General features: G+C 44.2%; 1 long non-coding RNA gene across 1 annotated transcript in view; it reads left to right on the forward strand.

The window, feature by feature from the left end:
• The window catches only part of LOC135386065 (uncharacterized), a 44,221-nt gene extending 33,658 nt beyond the window's left edge, over window positions 1–10,563 (forward strand). The window contains exon 3 of the long non-coding RNA XR_010420581.1: window positions 10,211–10,563. This is a non-coding gene — a long non-coding RNA (uncharacterized LOC135386065). The remainder of the gene's footprint in view (window positions 1–10,210) is intronic.
• The last annotated feature ends 370 nt before the right edge of the window (window positions 10,564–10,933 follow it).

The raw sequence follows: 10,933 nt of genomic DNA on the forward strand, positions 1-10,933 counted from the left end.
CGCGTTTGCCCACCCACTCCCTAATCCAACCCCTCCTCGTACCGTTTCCCTTTTTTTTCTTCTTTTGTTCTTGCGCGGAGTTTCGCCAGTTTATATCTCCCCCAGCCATGTAATTACGTATACATGGAGCTATATAGGAGAGACAAAGATGCTATAGACGCGTATTTCGAACGCTAATGTATGCACACAAACAGGTGCAGTCTTTCCCGCTTCTAGTGCTCGTCGCAACAGTATATGGTGCGCCAGGATTGGTTCGCCCGCCCGCATAGAAAAGGAAGTCCACGTGTGTTGTTGCTGACGGATACTAATACGAGGAGCGGCAAAGAGCGACACCGCGCTGTTCTTCGGCCAAATCCTGCTGCGCCGATGTAGTCATATATCTCCCTTGGGAAGAAGTAATACCTTTATTAATTCCTGCCCAGTGTAACGGAACAGGGCATTTCTCATTAACTAGCGCCATTCGTCATATCCGAGGAAATAAGATGCGTCTGGCTTCTCCTTGTTATTTGTTATGCTTTTCGTATTTTCTCTCTCTCTCTCTCATTTACGTCGGTTATTATGATTCCCCTATACGTATATAGTTTTCTCTTCTTGTTTCTTCCAGATGGGTCAGATGTATTGGTTTCCTTGTGCACTTTCGTCGATAGGATAGTTGCTCGCCGACATTCGGAGACATACAGTATATCCTGGACTCCATATGTTGCTCGGACAGACCTGATGCGCCCGAGTCAGCTGTATGGTGTCATGACAGGAATATATGAGTTAGGATACGTTAAATAGCTGTTTGCTTTCTTTCGACTTTGACTTATTTTAGCGGTTGCTTTTATATGCTCGCAGAGTATACACTTATCTGTATACGTATTCTGTGACCGGCGCAAAATTGAAATGTATGAGGTGCGATTTGTCACCAGCATCGTTTGAGAGAGAGAGCACATCGACTTTGTGTTTTCGCTACAGTTCTTTTCAATTTTGTTACTTTTCTATTTGTCCCTCGAGTTCCCTTTTTATCAATCGATACAGAGGCATGTTTACAAGCCAGCGATGGACGGAGCAAAAGAGGTAGGGCCCGCGTTACATCTTATGCTTCAGAAAGAAACCTCGTTGTTTACCATTCCGTTTGAAATGGCAGCCGAAATTGTTCTACTTCTGAAAGGAAGGGCAGAAAACAAAACTGATTTCTGTTTTGGTATGCATTTTCCATTTCTAATACGCTGGCGTGTGAGACAGGTCCAGGCAATTCGAACCAGGAAGCCAGGGTATTCTTTGACAGAATCGAATTTCAAGGCCTTCTATACTCCTTGTTTGTTTGCTTTTTTTTTTACTTCGGTCATTTGTTTCTTCGTTTGCATGTGCGCATTTCAGTGCATTAATGCCCTCGCATGTGAAACTTCAAAATCGTAGAGATGTGACATAAATTGAACCGATTAAAACTGTTCAAAGGAAAAAATAAATAAATAAAATATTTCACGCGCAAACATGTTTAGGCTCTTCCTGCTTTTAATGAGCAAGTGAGATCAACAAATTAAGAGAGAAAACGAACCTCCTATTGGGCCAAATAATGGGCCTGCGCGCGTTATCTACCAAATAAAATATCCTGCAGAATGGCAATTGGATAGTAAACGGCTACGTGGTTAAATATGTTTTACAACCACCACGTTCTATGGGGTGTAGCATTAGCCCGTCGTAGAAAAGCTTGGAACTTTGCTGTCCGAAAACGAGGAATTGTTCCAAGTGACAGAAATTTTTTACATTGTGGGAAGATAATTTTTGTCAATAAATGTCACACCACACATCCCAATTTATCGATCGATGAATCTAACGAATTTCCATACATTTCCATACCCACCTTATTAGGATATTCTTCTAACAGAGCGTTCACCTCGCTATTGGACGTTTTTAAAAGCTGCTCCCTCATTGGATGCTGAAGAGCGATGTCTCGGTTCTTTCAGCTTCCTCACTATTCAAACCGTCACAGCACTTCATCGACAACAAATGCTACGTTAAGCATGACGTTGAAGGTCTCGTTTGTGGAAAACCATGTTTTCCTTCGATTCTTTGATCGCGTATCACGCGCAACCGTTTAAAGCGCGCAGACCGTGAGACGCGCCGCTCATTGGGAGACGGTGTTTCGCAATAGCGAGCATAATTTCGTTACAACGGCCGTCCTCCAGTTCGCCGCCTTTGGCACGTATGCGCAATAACAGGACTAAAACAGATGTACATTTGTAAGTGCTATGCTTCTACACGTTCTGATAACGTAACTCTACCACACGGCACGCTCCTAGCTAATTGTCATTCCCAATGCCATTTTGAGCTTGACTATTGGAGGCGTACACCATATCACGTGACACTTTGCACTTCATGTTAGCGTACGGCTGACCTCCCCCCCTCTTCTTTAGCCCTGTTTCACTCCCTTTTCTCTCATTTTTGCACATAAAGTTTCAAGGAATGTGTTAGCACAACCAGGACCGTTCAGAGGGGGAGGGGGGGGCAGCCGGGGATGGAGCCCCAAGGCCCGTGCGTCTTCGGGGGTCCGCCCGACCCAAGGCACGAAGGTTGCTAGTACAAGGACACGTGAGGAGTGGGGCCTGGGCAGGACTCATCCGGAATCATCCCCGGGGCCCGTAATTTCTCTCGCCGGCCCTGGGCACAACAGCCTGTGAAGTCGGCCCAAGAGCATGTAATCCCGTCCCACACACACATCGAACACTTTGTCATCCAGGTACATTTGCATAATGATTTTTCTTTTCTTTCCTCTTTTAAACCCTGATTACTTTAGCCACCGTTTCTGAATTCTGTATTTCGTGTATCCTTAATGGTGTTCAAGACGAAATGCATTATCACTGCAAGCTTTGCTTGTCATTGCTACCCACGCTCCAAACTTCGAAAAAGAATATATATATATATAATAAAGGAACACATTTTTGTGAAGTATACGGAAATGAAACAGCGCACCTCATGGAACGGTGATGTCGGACGACGAAAACGACGATAGTGCAAGTCACTTCCTCCTTTTCTCGAAAGATACCTTGGAAGATATCAAGCTGTCAAGTTTGCACTCCATTTTGTCCCGTCACTTTCATCCGTTATAGGCAAGTAAAACAAAAGGAGGAGGCAATTCTTTCGGGAGGTCCCTCGGCTGCCCAATCTCACTTAGAAATGTAGGACAAAGAAAGAAGCCATCTGACATGTAGAAGGAGGAAAAGAAAGAGGAAAAACGCAGGTATATAGGGAGAAAAACGGGGAAGGAACTCGCCATCTAATCTTCGAAGCTGAATTGGGTTTAGATTGAATGCCGTAAGAAATGCATGAGGCCCAAAAACGTTTTTCGTAGCAGCTTTCGGGGGTCACGTACATTTACACAAGCGGAAGCGTCCCTTGTCTGCACTACTTACATTTATATTTACATCGTTTTCGTCTTGTCTTTATATACTTTCACGTTCTGTGCTTGAAGGCAGCACGTTTGCTGCCATGACAACACTGTATTTACGTCAATTCTCTCTGTGCCATAAATATTTGAGGGCAATCGGAACGCTCGGAATCGTGAGAGCTATACGGCAAACACTCGATCCTTGCAACAAAAACCCGTGACCAGGAAAAATTGGAAATAAGCGGCAATTCGATAAAGTCGGATGTCCCATAAAAACAGTGACATTAGCCTCGGAAACACCATGGGAGCCTTGAAAAAACACTCAAGCAAGAGAATCGGATACTGACAGTGAGAACATTGGTAGACTTTTTCAATCTATAAAGAGACAGAGAGAAAAAAGTATGCAAGCTGGTCTCGCCGCCTATAGTCGCCCGGAGTCGGCTCGCAGGTCACTTCGAATAATGGGTTCGAAACCATGCATTTCGGTCGTGACAGCGTGAGACTTCGAATATAGCGATAATTCGAACGAAAGTACCAATGTTATAACCGGACCGTTCACCGAATTTCCTGCAGGCACTGCACTGTTCTTAGACTCCGTCTTGTGGATGGTTCAAGGAAACCTAAGCTCTGTTCATACAACTTCCCTATTCTGAACTATAGTGATATATAATGAGTTGCTGACTAACTAGGAATTTCATTGACCGAGTGATCGCAAGCGCATGGAACCGTAGCAGTCTTCGTCTTCGTTTTTCCTGCTTTTCTTGTCATATGACTTTTCTAATCATGGAATCATGTAGGCGTTACTATACGTGGATGTGCTCTGAGATGCCACGTCGTATATGCAACTATATGTCTCATCTTGTATTGCAGCTGATTAGTTCTATTATGCTCTAAAAAGAGAAATTAATTACCACATAACATGTTCAAGGCCAACCAACGCACAGCGTGATACTGTTATCACCTGTTACTTGAGAACAGGAGCGTATGCCTTTCCCTGGACAGTATATGATACATGCAAAGTGCCACAAAAAGGTGTACTCGTACACGTATGTACATCTAAAAGGAAACGAAGCGAGCCGAACCACAACACTGAAAGTATAGCTTCTTTGACGCATTTTTTTTTTCCTTTTGTGTTGTTAAGCTTTGCACAAACGCGAAATGTTACACAAAGGACGTCTTATTGGTCATCATGACTGCATGTGGTATGTGATGAAGTAGGGCTTCTCGAGCCGGTATAAGTTGATCATTTATATAGGGCTCTATCAAGTACGAAATCGAAACTGATTTTCCTATCATGGAATATCGTATCCCTACGCCGTTTGACACTTTCAAGACAGGGCTTCATCACAAAACATATTCTGAGACAACCATGCACTACGTCGAATGATACAGTTCTTTTGCTTCTCATTGGATGAGAAATCGAGGTGTGCCTTTTTGTTTCATGAATCCGTAGCCTCAAATTCAAATTGCCACAAAGATGTGCACGACACCCATTTTCAACAACTCACGAATTCTGAATGACTGTTGGTTATGATTTGTGAGCGCGCTTTGCAGTGAATACTGTGTTCGGAGTGCAGGATATCGCACACACTCCTGCCCATTCATCATCCAGAAAATGTTACATCGACATATTGCAACATACAACGACATGTAGCGACAGATATCATCAAACGAAACGTCACACATGCGCGTGCAGCGTAGAGATGTCGGAATAATTACAGTTTATGAAAACGTATAGCGAACACGAAGCGAATATAGTTACACTTTGATATAGACAAACTTTGTAGCGCATGTACAGATATAAACATGTACAGAGCATGCAATACGCGATATGAAGTATAGCTCTCACTTCGTTTTATTTCTTCTCTTGTGCCGACCTTACGTGTGCAGCTTAACTATTCAAATATATATCCGGTTCGGAAGAAACATTCGACTCGAAATTCGAATATACAATTCCATATTCGATTCGGAAATCGAATCGAATATGGAATTATAAGCTTCGACGAATATTCGCACAAACGTTTCAACGCAGTTTTCTGAGAGATTCACGTGCAGGGTTCTCAAAGTTTGACATGGAATGAACCTGGCCTTCTTCGTTGCGAATCACAATGGAGATTCCCGCTGCTGTGCGACGTAACGATCGACAGCGTAACGAACGACAAAGCATGCTCGGACATTCATGCCCATGCAGGCGAGAACGCATACACACGTGGCGTGGCCACCGAAATGTAAAACTTTGTGTATATTAACTAAAAAGAAGGAAAACAAATAATTCTTAATAGGAAAGGCCTTTCAGGAGCTCGTTACCCTAATTAAGATTAATTCCAGTGCCAGAAACCCCTGCTGAAAACGCTTCTTTTGCGCAGTAAGCGAACTGAACGGTGCGCGATTCGTTTTTCTTTGGCACGCGAGAGAAGTTAGACTCATTAGTGCCTGTGTTTGTGCTTTTTTTATATATATGTTGCCTTGTCTTTGCTTGCTCAAAAACGAACCACGTTCAGACCATGGTTCTACACTTTTTCTCTCTTTTTTGTATTTGAAATCTTAGACGGTAGTAAAGTTTTTCGCAGCATACAGAAAAGTTCGGAGCCAAATTAGGCAATATGGAATAAAGGGGAAAAAATTAAATGAAATAAAGAATGAAGGAAGGAAATGATAAGAGTAAGGATAGAAGGGTAATGACTTCGAGAACGATGTTTTAATGTAATTCTTTCTGATGGATATGCAACGGATCAGGATGGCTTTCTACGTGTCCCCTTCAATTTAAGATGCCAGTACCATTAGAGAGTACAGAGGTGCGACGCAAGAACATTTACTATTTGTGACAAAGAAGCACACGTTCATTACACAACATAGCTCGGGTGAACTGTCCGGTTCAACCGTGCACTTTAGTGCGACTAAAGTGCGATTGACACAGTCACAGGACACACACGACACTATATACATAGTGATCTGTAAATGAGGAGTAAGTGCCTCGTGCTCACTTGTGAATAATCCCGAAATATATATACTACACCTTTCTTTCCCAGCGCCTGACTCCCGTGGAATTGACAACCAACATTCAATCTTCGACAGTGCTTTTTCTGTGTCTCACACTTTTTGTTTAACACTCCAATCCATGTGTCTTAAGTGAGCACCGGAAAAGCGGCACCTGTCTTGCGATTCGCTCATTTGTTTTCATCGTTTAGTGATTCATCACGGATTGCAACATAGAACAAGCATCTAGAAAAAAAACAATGATATAACACTGCATTACAATTCTGTTCCATTGTGGTAGCGTTGTAGTACTTACTTGAATCAGTTTGCGGCATATCATTGTTATATACGTTCATAAACACTGTCATTCAAATACCTATTATCTTTGTGCAATCACTTTGTATATATAAATTTGTATCCGGACATACCTGTGTAGGTGCACTTTGACTGTTCTTGTGCATCAATAAAACCTGATATTGGTGTTATTAAATATTAGTATTACCGTTATTACTATTATTATTATTATTATTATTATTATTATTATGGCAAAATTTTCAATTCTTCACAGCTCTTAATGGTAGGGAACAACAACGTCATCTTTCGTTTTGAGATGATGAATGATGCTATCAATAAAGCAATATAGCATTATTACTGAAGCATATGAAAGTATTAGAACATCGATGTTTTTGTTTCTTGCTATTTTGGTGCTTCACGGCTAACTTCACAGGATGAAACGTATATCTTGCATTCAACTAAAAACACATTACCGGTGCAGTAATATTGGCACATATTAACTGCATCTGTTTTCAAAATGTTTGGCAATAAAAAGGCACAAGCGCCGATATTCCCAGATTTACGAGATGTGTCACCGACGTGTCCGTACGCATGTGTGTGCGATGGAGAAAAATGTATCGTACGACACTCGATGTACAACAATGTTTATTCGTGTAGAACACGTTGATGTACCTGTATTTACCCGGCAACATGCTTTCACTGCGCGCAATCGCCAGCCAGCGCCGAGGGACGCCATGACCTCTTGAGGTAACCCTAAACGCCGTTTCACGTCAAACCCAAATTTGTACACCCGTTTCCGCGCTCTACGACATGCAGGATCCTTCCGGTAAAGTCCTCAGCCAACCCGGTCGCGAAAGTCGTTCATGATCTGAGAAAACGTGACGATTTACCTGAATTTCGCCGATCAAAACATTGGCTGTCGCTTCAATTCGAGCGGCGGCTCGATTCCAAGATGGCAGCCGCCTGCTGCGCAGCGACGACGAGCTGTCGGGCGAGGGGGAAAATGGCGGCTCCGGGCCAGGCGTGGTGCGGAAACGTTTTTTCTCACGGGTTTGCAATGTCCCAATTTTCGTATACACACAGCCGGGCAGGTGTTTCTAGCTGCTGCTCCACTGAAACTGGAGTAGCGTTTGAAGCGCTGTAACATCATCCCGCGCAAAGGTCGTAAAAACGCAGCGGAGAGAGCAGGGTGAGGGGAAAGTCATTCGCGGTATTGATAGTTTACCCGTGTGTGCGTTTGTGAGCGTGTGCTCTCAAGTAAACTGCCCTCTTCCTGTGCTGCGCGTTAAGGAGGGGGTTTTATGGCCTTCAGAAAGAGTGTAATGCGGTTTGTTGCGCTTTTACGGAGCGAGGAGGATAGCGACAAATATATTTTACCGTGTTGCGAGCCGGTGGGACGCGAGTAAACTGTATTTTGTGGACGGGGGAATGTAACTGTCGTAGGATAGCCGTCTGGTACGAGAGCGTTGCATGTGGATAATGACTCTGTAAAAGCTGTAACACGGCAGAATGCCGGGTGCACTGTGGTGATGAGTTTTGTAATAATGTAAGCAAAACTGCCCCCCCCCCCCAAAACAAAAAAACAAAAAACGCCCATCTGTATATGTCACACCAGTGCACTGACGTAAACACTCCTAGCCAACCTAGTGGCGCACTAGTCTGAGATTTTTCAGCAGTCAGGCTTTGTGATACTTCGAATATTTCGTAGACAAGTGAAATAAATATTCTATTCAGCCAACCATCATCCACAATAAGATCGGCATCTTTCTAACTTGCTGAAAACGGGAGGCGTACGCCTTTTGGTGCCAACTGTGCACACATGAATTGTCGCAGTAAGACGTACACCAGGCACTTTCCGCAAATCAGCAGGTTAATCAATAGGTTAACCTTCAGCGTCCTATGTGGTGAAGCTCTCTTTGAAGAACGCGGGAGTCTCACGGCTATTGGTGAGTTTTGTAGGAGCAAGTAATATTGTCTCACGAATACAGGGAAACTGTGCAACATCGTGCACTCACAACCAACCAAAAGTATGGACGACAATGGAAACTGAAGACATATCTATGCTGACAAACTAACCTTACGTTCTGTGCCCCTTTCTCACTCTTTCATGTCAAATGTTCCCAAAGTGCGCTTCATTTTTACAATGGTCCGCATCATGATTTATATGTGAGCATCTCCAATTACAGCCTGCGCCCGAACATCCAGGAAGCCGCAGAAAAGGCTGTGATGAGCAACCTAAATTCATGCGAGGCTCCCGGGGAAAGAAAGCGCGAGCTACTTTATATAACAGCGAGGAGAACTGGTGAATAAGAGGGGGACTGCACGAAAGGGGCCGCCCCAGGGCGAAGAGGGGGGGTGCTCCTCCCGGATTTGATGAATGGTCCCGTCCCTGGCGCCATTCATCATGAGCCACGTCCGTTCCTTGATAATCTTGAACGTGGAGATTTTGATTCCCCTCTCCCGGCGTTTCTCCCGTATACAACCCTCTTTATTTCTTTGACCGTGCTGGGCCCCGGAATGCTTGACAAAGACGAATGATCACCCGCTGAGGTAAGACTTAAAATAGAAGAGCAGTTTCTTCCATGCTGGCTGGATTATAATTCGGCACGAAGCGAAATTACGTAGCATATAGAGAATCCACATGGCAACGAGCCAAGTCCGGCAAGGCCTAAATGCATAATGGAGTCAGAGTGATGGGAGGCCCAATCCATGGAGTAAACAACAGGCTTCCTAAGTCTGCCTTAGCTACATGGGCTTGTTTTAAACACAGTCTGCCCGTGTGTGACGTAGGGCGCATCCGTTAGCCGATGAGAACGTAGGGAAGTGAGACCTCATCATACTCATGATACCCACATGTCTCATGCTTCCCGCACCCCTTTGCTCTCTAATTGAGCACCGTTTGTCAACGATGAGCAAATATACCTCGACAAAGAAGAAAACTAAGGTACATACTGCGAGAGCGAAGTAAGTCTTTGCTGCTACTAACATAAATTATACAGGCGAAATAAATTATGCCTACACATGGTGCAGTTGGATTCATGATAATGATGTGTTTTTGAAATATCAATCGCGCATGATATGACACACAAGACCCGAGCATGATGTCAGCTTGTTAAGTTGCAATATTTCCCGTGGTCACAGCTTTTTAATGCTAACTAGTCACTAATGCCAACACGAAGTCATTCGGGGCGTTAAGTTACTGCGTTGCAATTAAAGCTGTTTAGTTGAACTCATGCACACTGTGTTCGTTTGCGTCTGCTTTGGCATTCAATTACTGCAATCTGCGAATGTCACGCATATAAAAGCCCTGCGCACGATGTATACAGTTCGGTGTATATAGTGGGCAACAAAGCCGCGCATAATTTATTTATTTATTCCCATTCCCTCCTACTCTTCTAAAACAAGAAACGGGAAACTCGTATAAATTACTTCGTTTCTTGAGCGTGAAGAATCCAAGCACTCCAATTCGACTGCTAATCCCAACTATCAGGGAGCGGAGGAAGACCTGGGAAGAGATTGTCGGGTTATTAATGCCGCTTTCCAGAGTTCTCGCGCCTTGGTCTTTTTCAGGGCCGCCGCGTATCTTGGGGCACCAACTTCACGCTCAGTTGACGCAGTTGGACGACGGGCCTCTCCCTAGAAGCGGTCTCTCAGCTGTGACACGCGCTGATTGGGCGATTTTCTCAAACACATTGCCAGCTACCAGAGGGAGGAAACCCCCGCGTGCGACAGGAAAACAAGACTGGAAGGAGACACATGCTCTACATCACTGCATTTCTCACGTGACAGGTGACCCCGTGAGTCATTTGCTATCATCGTGGCTCGGGAATGTGAACGTATTAGTGAAAAGGAAAGATAAACTGGCGTGGCCTTCGATAAACCCGTATATATTATCATAATCATGTTGAAATAAACCCACGTTGCAAAAACGTCCTTTGCTTGTTTTGGTTTCGTCCTGGTTTCTTTCTCTTCGTGTAACTTGCCTAAAAGTAGCTTGCTGAATGACACAAAACCTTGAAAAAGAGGAAGTGCGACAAAAGAAAGCGAAATGGTGGAGGTGGTGGTGGTGATGTTGTAAGCAGCCTACCGTTGTTGTACAGCAGCAAAACGGAATTTGACCCGACAGCACACTCCTAGTCAACCCTCACTCAGTCAGAATGCTGCCGTTCCCCATCTCTGCACATTTTCCTTTCTTTAGACCAATCAACCAACGCTATCGTGGCTTCTTGAAAATGGGGTGGCGTGGACCTCCTTGTGACACTTTGGCACTCACAGAGAGTGGTGCGCCATTGC

The sequence above is a fragment of the Ornithodoros turicata genome, chromosome 2 (assembly GCF_037126465.1).
Source record: "Ornithodoros turicata isolate Travis chromosome 2, ASM3712646v1, whole genome shotgun sequence".
Classification (NCBI taxonomy): Eukaryota; Metazoa; Arthropoda; class Arachnida; order Ixodida; family Argasidae; genus Ornithodoros; species Ornithodoros turicata.